This window comes from Panthera tigris, chromosome C1 (assembly GCF_018350195.1).
Source record: "Panthera tigris isolate Pti1 chromosome C1, P.tigris_Pti1_mat1.1, whole genome shotgun sequence".
Lineage (NCBI taxonomy): Eukaryota > Metazoa > Chordata > Mammalia > Carnivora > Felidae > Panthera > Panthera tigris.
In genome coordinates this window covers 151,149,924-151,164,096 of record NC_056667.1, presented here as the reverse complement: position 1 = coordinate 151,164,096, position 14,173 = coordinate 151,149,924, and the positions used below count along the sequence as shown (strand labels likewise).

General features: G+C 32.3%; 1 long non-coding RNA gene across 2 annotated transcripts in view; it reads right to left on the bottom strand.

Moving 5' to 3' along the window:
• Positions 1–14,173, bottom strand: part of LOC122241360 — a 57,834-nt gene that overhangs the window by 272 nt on the left and 43,389 nt on the right. For both annotated transcript variants that reach the window (XR_006221452.1, XR_006221450.1), the window contains one exon: positions 3,226–3,383. This is a non-coding gene — a long non-coding RNA (uncharacterized LOC122241360). The remainder of the gene's footprint in view (positions 1–3,225; positions 3,384–14,173) is intronic.

The following is a 14,173-nucleotide window of genomic DNA, read 5'->3' as shown; positions in this document are numbered from 1 at the left end:
TGTATATTCACACCTAATAGAAAAATAAATTCTTAACTAATATATTATTTTCTTATTAAGAAGTGATCTTGAAATACTATGGAATGTTCTGTATCTATATCTCTTGCTGAGATACCCAGGGGCACGGCGGATATAATATTGTCATTGTCCTTTGGAACTCTACATTTCATATGTAAAATTTTGTTTTAGCATCAAGTTGTTTTTTTTTTTTTTATTGTCAGTCATTTGTCAAAATATATCCAATTTTCTTTAAATTTTCTCTTATTTTAGATCAATCTGACTTAAAATATTCTGTGCCACTCAGTGGCCAAATATTTCAGAACCTAAATAAATGTCTAACAAATGAATTATCAAACCAAAACTGTAAGAAGACCTCCCTTCTTTTCTCTTTATTTTCTTCAGAATCTGAGCTTTTGGAGAAAAGCAAGTAAAGCACAATGTTATCTTAGCCTATCAATAGATAAGCTGTATTCTTCTCTAAGCAAGGGGATTTCCTGACAGTAAGTTAGGTCCTTGGAAAGAGACTTTCACTCTTGAGCCACTAGGGTCCCATTAAATACATATATATATATATATATATATATATCACACTGACTGGTGCTTTCCACTCAGTTTGAATTTTTATTTTTCCCACTTCTATCAGTAAAACCACTTGGCCAAGCATCCTTAATATATTTGCATTTATAGATAAATTTTATATATCTATATCTATATCTATCTATCTATCTATCTATATATGTGTATCTACTCTACTCAGAAAATATTCTAAGATACACATAAAGAGGATACTAAGGATGAGAGAAAATAAAGAAAATATATTAATGTCTTATTTATTCACAGGGAAAAACATACTTTGCTTCTAGTAATGATATTGATTATACTATTTTAGTGAATTTTACATAACTGGATATGCTTCCTTATTTTTGGAAATCTTGTTTAAAGTCTTAGTTTACACTAAGTCCAAAAACTGGCCCTAGATTCAGTTTATTTTGATACTTGGTTTTAATTGTTACTATAGCTGGAAATAATACCTCACAAAGTTATTATAAAAGAAATGCTTTTATGAAATCGTTATACTGATTTTCAAATTCCATCCCAAAATACACCAATATTTTAATTTAAATGTTGATAATAAATTTCCATCTGTTTGATGACAATTCCTTTTGCATTTAGTTGGATTGAGTAGCCTTTTAACATATTGTTTTAAGTTTAGTTATTTATTTTGAGAGAGAGAGAGAGAGAGCAAGGCAGGGAAGGACAGAGAGAGGGAGAGAGAATCCCAGGCAGGCTCCGCACTGTCAGCACAGAGCCCGATGTGAGCTTGAATTCACAAACCATGAGATCATGAGATCATGACCTGAGCCTACATCAGATTCTTAACTGACCGAGGCACCCAGGTGCCCCATACTTTAATATTTTTAATGAATAGCTTCAATATTGCTGAAATGCTTTAGGAAATTTCAAAACATGTTAGCAAATTTTCTTCTTAAGATTATTTTCTTTTCAAGTGGAAAAAGATGCATCTTTAGAAAGGATATATCACTTTGGCCACAAAATCCCAAAATTACATATTATCTCCAAATGCCTATTTTCAAAATTTATTTTTTATATATTTTTATAAAAATGAAGATTTTTAAAAATTAAAACATCTTTATTTTAAAAGATATAATTATGGGCACCTGGCTGGCTCAGTTGGTTAAGTGTCCAACTCTTGATTTCATGACTCTCAGGTCATGATCTCATGATCTCATGATTGGGGCTCCCTACATCCAGCTCTGCGCTGGCAGCTCAAAGCCTGCTTGGGATTCTCTTTCTCTTTCTCTCTGCCCCTCCCACAATTGCACTCTCGCTCAAATAAATAAATACACATTTAAAAAAAAAAAGAGATAAAATGAGTGTTTTTTATTCTTTTGGGGGAAAAAAGCCAGCTAATTATCACACCATTGGAGCCACTTGTCATCATCAATGAATTTGGAATACTTACCTCTTTTATAAAATAAAGACATATAGTACATTTTTTCTAGGAGCTTTTTCATAAGATAACCAGTGAACATTTTCATGGCATTCTTCATGTCATTCAAAATTACTATAAAGATTCTACCTTTTAAATGGATTGTTTATATGAGAATAAACTCCATTTTTTAAAAAAATCTTACAGTATGAAAGCTGTGATTTGTTATAATACACTGAAGGCAAACAGCGGTGTGAGGCCATCTCTTTCAACTACATTGTGGAAACTCATTCTTTCCCCAGGATGGAATGCATAGGAATAAACCCCTCTCTTTGGACCAGTGTTAATCTTTAGAAAAGCGTAATTTCCTTTGGTTTATTAGATGAAAATAAATTTCATTACAAGACTTGATATTTTTCTATATCCTTAGAATGGCTTGTCCACTTTGGAGACCGCCATTCTGAACAGCCACGGGATGGGGTGGGATGATTAGGAAGACAGGTGTCTGAATAGAATTTTAGTTGAGGCTAAAGCACTCATATCAAACATAAAAATAGCATTGAATAAATGAACATGGTCACAAGCATTAGGAGAATTCAGTACATTGGCTGGTCATAAAATTGGTATATAGAAGTCAATAGATTTCTCACATACTGAGGATATATTGGATTAGAAAATAATGACTAAGTTATCTTTTTTCATATTTACAACAAGACATAATACCGAGAATAAAACCTAAAGAGAATTGTGCAAGACCTATATTTATAATATTGTAACACGTTCTGAAGGACATAAAAAAGAAAACTGGAAAAGTGGAAAGATCTACTTGGTTCCTGGATAGGACTACAGATACCTGTGGATTTTCAAACAGTGTTGCCTCTGGGAGAAGCAATTCAGAGATGGGACAGTTATTTTTCAATGTCTATCTAATAGTTTGTTATCTGCGTACAATTATTATTTTAAAATAAACATTAAAATAGCTTATTCTTATGATTTGCTTATACTGTATGGCAGGTAGGGTTCTAAGTACTTTACCTTAATTAACTCACCCCTTGAATTGAATACTATTATTCTTATTTTCTAGATTAGAAACTGAGGCACAAATAATTTATTTGCCATAGGTCACATAGCCAGTGGCTGGAATTTTGATCAGCAGCCTAAGCTTTAAACAATAACATGTACTTCCTTTCTGGAATAAACATCTTAAAAATTATTCTTCCGAAATTTGAGGTGATTTTAATAATTCAAAGTGAACAAAGAAAATGTATACTTACGAACATGTTGTTTAGATGTTATAAATATTGAAGACACAGTATGTAACTTTGCTGCAATACCTCCCAGGTAAGCACACATCGTTCCACAGACCAACAACAATTTGGTTTTATAACCAAGTTACGTCCTGTGTTTCATGAGAATCCATGCAACGCTGAGTCTGCAGAAAATGAGTCCTTGTATTTAATAAGGAAAGAAAATAGAAAATACACAAACTTTGTCTTAAAAATGATTTCTCATTGTTTCTTGACATGGAACCCCCTCCCCAGCCAATCACATACACTTTTTCCTGCCTGGAGGGCTTTTCTATGAGGTTTTCCCCCAGTCCCACACGTTCACAACCAATTCTGCTCACCTGTAAGATACAGGCTAGTCCCCTTCTTCCACAAAATCTTAACAGAGTAACACATTTGATGATTATTTTTCTCTAATATAAATTTCTTATTATACTGAAATATAGCCTGAGATATACCTGGCCATTCTTACTCATATTCTATTCTTTTCTTAGAAATATTTTCTAATTTTAAAATATATGTAATGTGATTTCTCTTTTTTCTAATTTGTATCAAGTTCTGGAAATGGTTTAATTTTCTTTTATATTTCCTATATGACCCAACATAGTGTGGAACTCAATTATTATTTAATAAATATTTATTAACTGTATTTTGTGTATATATCTGCTAGTTATTGAGGTTCTTAGAAAATGAATAAGATGTCATTGCTTGTTTCCTGGGAACTTAGAGGTTTGTAGAGGAGATATCTGAAAGTTAAGCATAACAGTAATTATGTGAAAGGACCAATTCGATATCTTAGTGTATGTAGTTAGCCCAAGGCCATCTTCTTTACCTAGTTTCCTGGACTCCTGATAATACAATTTATCTGAGTGCATCAAATGTTTTTTAAGAAAGTTAAAAGTTGTTTTTTTCAAAAACAGCATGACGTGTACCGTTTAACTCTAAAACTAAGTCAGACTTATATGATGTGTAATTGTTTCATAGTGCTCATTTTTGACCACACTCTAGAGGTTGAGCATTCAACTTGTGTTTTTCCAACTCTTTTTTGTCTATGATTCCAAATACTTATGTTTTGTTCTTCCTTTTAAATCATGTAGTCTAAATTCCAAATGGTTAAATAATGAAGCAGCATATATCAAAATAAAACACAATTTATTTCCTTTGTTTTCTTGGGTATAACTCCTGGTACAAGTTATGGGCTATTATTTTAAACAAACTCAATGTGTGTGTGTGTGTGTGTGTGTGTGTGTGTGTGTGTACAGGATAACATAAAGTAGGAAGCTTGTGTTTTAGAAATATTTTATACAGTATTAATAAATGGGGAAATCAATTGTTTGATCTGTTTTTTACTATGTACTTTCTATATACCATACACAAGCTATTTTGAGCATATGGAATATTTTTGAAACTGTCAAGCAGCATGATGCAGACAACAAATTGTACATGCTGAAATTGGTAATATTCTGCAAAGGAACAATGCAGTGAACCATCAACATAGGATACTGCTGCTAATGAGTAGAAAATTCCACGAGACTGGCTGCCATCTTGTCCATGTAGCTTTTATTTGCCCTGAAAATGTGTCTCCTATGTACGTATCTACACTTCAAAAAGAAATATTTGAAAGTACAGAAAGACATGAAATTAAACTCACATAAAAGTGAGTTTCCTATTAACTCCGGCTGCTTTCTTCCATAAAACTAAATATTAAACTTTCTAGTTATCTATCAACAAAAAATGACTTCTACTATCTTCTCATTAAGAAAGGTAAGGAATTTAGCTTGCTAAATTATCTTTTTCTTAAACTCCAAAGTTTGTGAAATATTTTTCTTTTTAGCTATATAGATTACAGCATAAAAACTTAAACTTTTACTTCTTGATCCATAGCTTTTTGGTGTTATATATAACTCCCCTATGCATAAGAAGACATTAACACTCCATCTCATTCTCCATCATCGTTTCTCTAACCCCTCCCAATTTTTGTTAGCTCTGTCATGAGTATGATGTCGCCAGTTGTACATTTATTTCATGATTTATATATATATATATATATATAGTATAGTACAACAAAAAATATATTTTATGTATATTTATATAGTGTAATTTAGTTTTCTATACTTCATATCTACTTAATTCTGAGATCTGGTAATGAATAGTTTTTGAAATATTGTTATTATTAAAATAATAGGGAGTACTATAGAGTACAGAATACAGTAAATATTGGTTCCATAAAGAAGCTGGTACAGTTTTTTGAGCTAAATCTATTTTTTTAGAGAGGGTAAGCTAAATGTCAAAGTCAAACATGTTTTATTTTCTTATACCCCAAAACTTTGGAGCTACGACTTTCCTGGATAGCAAGAGTTTTTAATCCTATGGTTTTACCATTAACATTGAAAATAGAAATATAGGGGTGCCTGGGTGTCTCAGTTGGTTAAGCATCAGACTCTTGACTTCAGCTCAGGTCATGATCTCACGTTTTGTGAGTTTCAGCCCCACATCGGGCTCTGCATTGATAGCACGGAGGTTGCTTGGGGTTCTCTCTCTCTCCTTCTCTCTCTGTCCCTTCCCCACTCATGTGTTCTGTTTTACTCTATTTCAAAGTAAATAAATAAGCTCAAAAATTTTTAAAAAATAGAAATATATACTCTTTGCACTACCGGATGAGTGGTGAAATTTGAAGACACTTCTTTAAGGGACTCAAAGCACTCCTAGATAAGACCAATATATTTCAGATCTCATATCTTCCTCTTTCTTAAATTTCATTTTCATTGTCTAGGAATATTTTTTTAAAGAGTGGATGAGTAGTAAATTTCTGGGAACTTGCGTTTCCAAAAAAGTGTTGTTTATTTTACTGCGCCCCCAGTGGTATGCCAGAATTGACTCGTAGCAGCTCACAAATGCTGACTGTTTAGCATCTCTTCCGAACCCTGTGACCTCACTTTGGTAGCTTGAAATTTCCCATGATAGGAGTGTTTAGCTTATGTATGTATGTATGTATGTATGTATGTATGTATTTACTTATTTATTTATTTACAGTACTGGTTGTTAAGTTTGGGGCTTATTTATTTATTCATTTATTTATTTAGAGTACTGTTTGTTAAGCTTTTTTCTGCATACCACTTCACTCACCAGGTTGGGTATAGAATTTTCAATTCAAAATTACTTTCCCTATATATTGAGAAGCTCTGGAAAACATTTTTCTATTGGTTACGTATTTCTTCTGTTCTCCTGTATATAGTTTTTTTTTTCTTTTTAGAATGTCTTGAGTCTTAGTTACTCCATGAAGGCAAAGATTCTCATTCATTACCATGACAAAATCCATGAGGACAATATGTAGTACATAGTAAGCACTCAATATATATAGTTGGCTAATAAATTAATTAAATTCTGTTGAAGAACATTTGCCCTTCTAGATTTATTTTATGTGAGTTTTTATTTTTTGTTCTAGTATTCAATCTTTTTTTAAGTGTTCAATCTTTTTGATGTTTTATTCTATGTTCAGAGAATTTTTCAGTAAATTTAGTAAATTTATTATTATTACTATTATTATTATTATTATTATTATTTCAGCCATCAGTTCAATTTCAGAACTATTTCCTCTTCTCTGTTCCTCTTCCATAGAAGCAGTTTTTTGTATAATGATGTAATGTTATCTCAATGCTCTTCGAGAGGTAACTTTGGAATTCTTTTAACATCCTTTTCTTTCCATTTTCTCTGCTCCTACTGATCCTAGTATTTCTATTTCTTTATCTCAGTCTTCTTCTTTCAAACTATTGATAATTCCTAGGTCTTATGATTCTTTAGTGATTATTTTTCATTTATGAGTGGAGAACTAATTTGATTAATATAGATAGTTGATGTGGGCTTCTCTTACTACTACTGGCCCTTCACCTGACTTAAGAGTACTGACCACAAAACCTATGTGAGGGATAGCTTGTTAATAACTGGAAGACTTCTTTTTGGTGTAGCAGACAAACCACTTGCCACACCACACTGCATTCTACCTATCAATTCTAAAAAGTTCTAACCTGGAAAATCAATATTCTATTCTAGGATGTATACAGAGAGATGATAGATAGATGGATGGATAGATAGATAGATAGATAGATAGAAGATAGATTTGAATAATATTTATGAATTAGCTGGACCTTCTTTATCATAGGTTTGATTCTGTATGCTTTCACTTTTTTTAAAATTTTTTTTTTAACATTTATTTATTTTTGAGACGGAGAGACAGAGCATGAATTGGGGAGGGGCAGGGAGAGAGGGAGACACAGAATCGGAAGCAGGCTCCAGGCTCTGAGCCATCAGCCCAGAGCCGACGCGGGGCTCGAACTCACGGACCGCGAGATCGTGACCTGAGCTGAAGTCGGACCCTTAACCGACTGAGCCACCCAGGCGCCTCAGTATGCTTTCGCTTTTAAGAAATTATGCAAAATGATTAGTCCTCTGATCTTCTTGTCCTCCTTTTTTCTATAGCTTATACCTCAGAATTTTAAAGTAGTTTTTCATCTCTGTACTACTTTATATTCATTTCAATGAGTCTTAATGAAAGAAATTACAGTGCGTGCTTAGCTCTCTGTCTTGAATCCTATGGTTGGTTTGCATCTTAATAACTTCGTCAAAAACAATTTAAATTCTGACTTTTGGGAAGATTTCTCACTTAAAAAAATAGATCTCTGGTATGGTATTAAGTAATTGTGAGGAACACCGTTTGAATTACCAGATTTGTGGCTAATAATATTATATGCATATTCCAGGATACAGCTGCAAGTGAAAATTATCTATAACACATCTTATGACCTCAAAGTCAATACCTTCTTGGGAAAGGTGGGATGAAGGAGAAGAGTTTGGCAAGTGATTCTCACACTTAAGGAAAACTGTCTAATATCAAAGTCTTATGTAGTTCATTTAAATGTATGACATTGGGCTCTCATGTGGGAAAATGAAGGAATAGATGTGTTTTAAACATAGTGTGTTAAATTTAATAATAGAAAATCAAAGCTATTTCCTTTGGAAATCTTTTAGTCTATTATGGATATTTAAGTAACTATAACTGCTTAGTGAGTTAAGACAAGAGAAGACTTAACTAAAACTTCTAAATTATGTTTGGTTGCCTATTGTGATTAGACACAAGAAGGAATTATTGGCTATTAAGATTCTTTATCGGCCCTGCTTCTTGAGTTCCTGGAACTTTTCCTCTTTTAATAAGTACACTTAGCTTGAACTTAACAATGACAAATGACCATTGGCATATCTGTCTATTTCCAGTAATTGAGCAGGCATTCTATACCTCCATGTACTATAGATTTGTAGTGTTATAACAATCTAATTATATTACTGCCCCTTATTTACAATGCTATCTTCTGATTGTGATGTCTCTTTGGCTTCTGGAAAATATGTAAGTTGATTACTTAATCCACACGTACATACACAATTTTCTTCTGGATTGCTGCCACAATCAACATGTTCAGAAAATGAAAACTTTTAGATATCTAAGAGATCTGAGTCTCTAAAGTTTTGGTTCAGAGAGAATGGTTCTATGATCACAGTACCAGATTGATCAACCCGGGCTAGTTATCATTTCTAAGTTCAGTATCTTTTTTTCACCTATGAAACAAGAGAATTGTATTATTATTTTGCATACCTCTTAGCTTTAAAATTCCGTGATTATAGGAATCAAAGATGGTAACATGTACAATAATAATATACTTATGTATTAACACATAATGTAAAAACCTAAGAAAGATATTTAAATTTGGATGTGTTGACTTACATAAGTTTAAAATTATGAGAATAACCCTGGTTTAGTGCTAAAATTTTACACTTGGGAGCTGTTGAAATGATATTAATGTAAAGCTTTCTTGAAATACTCTTCTTCAATTTTGGCAAAAAGTTAATGACTTTTCAATGTATTACTATAGATATATTAAATGCCAAAAATGATTAATAAAAGTTGAAATCAGCTAGTAATTTCATTAAGTGAAATGGGAAATCAGTGGCACAAAAGGTGAAAAGTAAATGCCTCTTTCATGTTCTCATTTAACTCATAAATAATGCAATTAGAGCTTTGTCTTAAATGTTTATTGAGACCACGCTCTCTCATTGAGAACTTTCAGACTTTGCTCTCCTTGTGCTTAAATGTTCAATTTCATTAATATGGTTTTGGCATGAGTAATAAAGTATAAATATTTTACAGAATCAAAGTTCTAAGAAAGGACTTATGAAACAGTTGGTGTATTTCTTAAAGTAGTTCCCTCCAAATTAATTTAAATTGGCTCTGGAATGAGCACTGAAAATTTGCTTAAGGACCATAAGAAAAAGGTAATTATAAATGGCAGAGCATCCGACTTAGGGGAGCTGTCTGGTGGGGTGTTTGGTGTTCATCCAAGTTTTCTCTAACAACTTTATTAATTATCTGGAAGAAGAAATAAACAGCATGTTAATTAAATTTGCAGCTGATAATAATTGGGAAATGTTGCCAACTCTGATGCAAAAAATAAAGAAAGAGAAAAAGAAGAAAGAAAGAGAAATAATAAAAGGAAAAATAGATTGGGTTGATATATGTTCAGACTATAAGAAAACAAGAAAGCAATGACAAATATGATAGAGGAAAATGAAAGAATAAAGAATCCTAATCATAAATCAATGAAAAGAATATATTAACAAATAATTTTAAACATTTAAATTGTAGCTGGTAATATAAATATTATAAGCTTAAATATGCCATCTGTAATGCATTCATATCATAAACATATGGATAATCAATGATTTTACTCAAGAAAAATAAAGCCCTAACACAAAAGATATAGGAAATCTTGGAGTTTGAGATTTGGGGAGATGAATATGATAACCAGAGTAAGAGTATTTATCAAACTAAATCATATTTAAGCTTTCTTCTACTTAATCTCCATCTGAAAACTCTACTGCCAGCCTTTACATTGTCTTTGCCTATTCTTTAAGGCAGACAATTGGGATTTAAAAAAAATCCTAATTTGTTAGCCTTTTGAATGTGAAATGTATTGTGTAGTATTTATCAGGCACACTCTCAAGGTTCTTTGCTAACAAAGAGTAGTTTTTTATCGTATATTCAAACCTAAATAGCCATAAATTAGAAGGGAGATGAGGAAAAATGGCAGACAAACTTTAAATGAAAACGCAGTTCTTTCTTTTCTTATTCTCCATAATCTATTGTTCTCCTCGTCATGATATCCAATTGCAGGAACACTTCATAGATTCAACTTTTATAGTGTCTTACAAATAGATCCTTTACACTATTTATCATTACAGTATATGTTTATTTATCTGTGCCTCTTCACTATGTGGTGAGATCCTTAAGGGCAGAAACCATATCTTAAACATCTTTATAATTTTCAACATCTAAAGCCATGTTTGATATCTAATAAATGTTCAAGTAAAGTTAACTGGATGAATACATGTTACATGATATTTGGGAAACTTCTCTTGGCTACATATTAGTTCTGTGATATTGAAAAGACTTTTAACTTTCTGAGCCTCATTCTTCTTATTCCTAAAAATGGAGAAAATTTAAAAACTGGAGAAAATAATATCCTATTTTACATGGATTGGGAATAAATCCTGTATATAAAATACAGTGTTTAGCCCATAAAATTTTACCTCCCTTCCTCTTCTTAAAACTTGTAGTTTTCTTTTTAGATTTTATCCAAATTTTATGTTCAACTCTATATGCATTGTTAAGTAGGTGTTAAGTGACTTACCTTGACTCTTCATAATGATAATATGTAAAAAGATCTTATGATTTATGTATTTGGGAATTTTAAGACAATTATTACTTAGAATACTCTATGACCACTCCATAAAAATACACATCACCATAAAATACCTGCGTATGGAGTATTTAATCCTGAACTTCTAAAGATGAAAAGTGAAAGTAGTTACAATAATCATTATTTTCAATTTTATGTAGTTAAGTGGTTTTACACAAAAAAAATTAGCCTTCCAAATGACATAGTTATAATGCGTTAATGGTAGCATAACGTGTTATTACATTATGCAACATAATTTCATGGATATTATGTATGGCATTTTAGAAACTCATGTACTTACAGTTATTAGAAGATACTCAATTTTTTCAGACCATATTCTTCTTAACCCTATTACTTAATGTAATCCTTGAGTGGTTTCTCTGCCTTTTGATGAGGTCTTTGTATGGATTGTATAACCTATTTTCTAACAATTTAACTTACTGTTCCCCAATTTCTTCATTATTATCTTTTTGTCTTCTCATTTCCAAGTGAATATTTAGAATATTGTCTTAAAGTGATTCCAAAGTCAAGAAGTAATAATAATATACTATATCTAGTTTATAAAAAGTGCTTTGGTTTTAAAGGTTGACTATTTATGTAATAAATCTTAATAAATTTAGATGGAATTGAATATTTCTTCCACCATCATTAGCACCAGAAATAGTATTTTATTCATCATAATTCATGAAATTCTTTAATAGCAAATTATCGTTTATCAAATGGTCAACATTCAGTTAAATTCCCCACTTTCTGAGTACTTGCTTTTGGGAGACCATGCACAAAACGGTTAAAAATAGAGAACTTCCTCTCAAACATAACTGGATTCAAATCCCAGATCTGAGACGTAATTCCTGCATGGATTTAGATGTATTAATCCACCCTAGAACTTCTCTTTTTTCCTATAAAGTAAATTTAGTAATAATCACTCCAAACATTTCTTAAGAAATATTGAAATAAGATTGCTAAAACATCTCAGATATTGTTATTCTAATTAATATTTTAATGTGTCAGGTAGTAGTAAAAAGGTTAAAAAAAAAGAGTTCATAGTTTCATGGAGCTAAAAGCTGAAAAGAATCACATAACTAGGTAAAATTAAAGTCACCGCCCTCAAGAAATGTCATACAGTATTTGTTGAATAAATAAGAAAACTGAGGACAAAGATTTGGCAAAGCAGTAACTTCAATGGAAGTCAGTGTGTTAGTTACCATAATCAATATAAACAAAGTAATGTGGATATTCTGGAGAAAGGGACTGAACTATTATGGTTGAGGAAGATAAGAAAAGATTTAGAGGTCTGAGTTTGGAGGATAAGTGGAAATATAAAATTTGAAGAACACTGGTGGGGTGTTCAAAGCCAAGATAAAACCATAAACAAAGTTTTGAAATAATTAAGTTGTTGAATGTTTGCAAGGTCAGGATTTCTAATATCCTATGAATGAAGGTGTAGGGTTTAGGAAACAGAACAAAATAGTATTGGAGGTATGCTGGGTAACAATGATAAATGCGACAATGTATATGACATTGTTTTAAAACAATCCATATAACTTACATTTGTAATTATGTATTTGCATGTGCATGTAAAATGTTTGTCTGTCTGTACAGATTGTGGTAGAGTTTTAGATTCTATTCACAACAGCCCAGGGCCTGCCCTCTAGTATCTTACAAGCTATTTAGACATTGATTTCAATAGGTAAATGAAAGATCATATAGAAAGTGGTCTGACAGTGATGTTTGGAAGTAGAAGTTAGAAGGAAGAAGGTGGTTCTGATGAGTATCTGCATGGGGTGATGAGCATCTATAGTCTGAGAAGACCTAACACTGATGAGTGAGCAGGTGCCAAACAAAGGATGCATTGATCACAACAGAAATGAAGACTACATTTTTCCTGGCTTGTTTCCTCTATTACCCGGTGGTCCTTACTACAAGAATGCTGTGTTTGCCCCCAAGTTTGTACTTTTCATTCTATTTTCCATGCCACTCTGAGTTTTGCTTTACTTCTTTCCTCTCCCATTTTTCTTCAGAAATGGATCAAGAAATGTTTCTGGCAAGAAGCCTAAAATGGTGGGAAGTACAGGCCTACCTAGGAGAATTTGTGGGTTTGGTTCCAGACCACTGCAATAAAAGCAAATGTTGCAATAAAGCAAGTCAAATGAATTTTTCGTTTCCCAGTGCATTTAAAAGTTATGTTTACATTATACTGTAGTCTATTAAGTATATGATAGCCTTATACCTAAAAAAATATATATGTATCTTATTTTGAAAATACTTTATGCTAAAACATACTAACCATCTTCTGAGCTTCCAGAGTCATCATTTTTTTTTTTTTGCTGGTGGAAGGTCATGCTTTTTTAAAAACAAAATTTAATGTTTATTTATTTCTGAGACAGAGAGAGACAGAGCATGAGTGGGGGAGGGGCAGAGAGAGAGAGGGAGACACAGAATCTGAAGCAGGCTCCAGGCTCCGTGCTGTCAGCACAGAGCCCGACGCGGGGCTTGAACTCACAGACTGCGAGATCATGACCTGAGCCAAAGCTGGTCACTCAACCGACTGACCCACCCAGGCGCCCCTGGTCACTCTTTGATATTGATAGTTGCTGACTGATCAGGATGGTAGTTGCTGAAGGATGGGGTGGCTGTGCCAATTTCTTAATACAACAATGAAGTTTGCTGCACTGATCGATTCTTCCTTTCACAAATAACTTCTCTGTAGCATGTAATGATGTTTGATATCATTTTATCCATAATAGAACTTCTTTCAAATATGAGCGATAAGGCTGTTTTGCTTTCTTATCATTTGTGTATTCACTGGAGTAGCACTTTTAATTTCCTTCAAGATCTTTCCCTTTGCATTTGTAATTTAGCTAACTTTATATAAGAGGCTTAGCTTTCAGACTCTTTTGGCTTTCAACACGTCTTCTTCACTAAGCATAATCATTTCTAGCTTTTGGTTTAAAGTAAGAGATATGTTCACAATTCCAGACTTCACATTATATTTCAAAGCTGTAGTAATCAAAACAGCACAGTTCTGGCACAGTAAGAAACACATAGATCAATAGAACAGAAAAGAAATCCCAGAAATAAACCCATAATTATATGGTGAATTAATCTTTGACAAAGCCAGAAAGAATGTTCAATGGGAAAAGGATAATCTT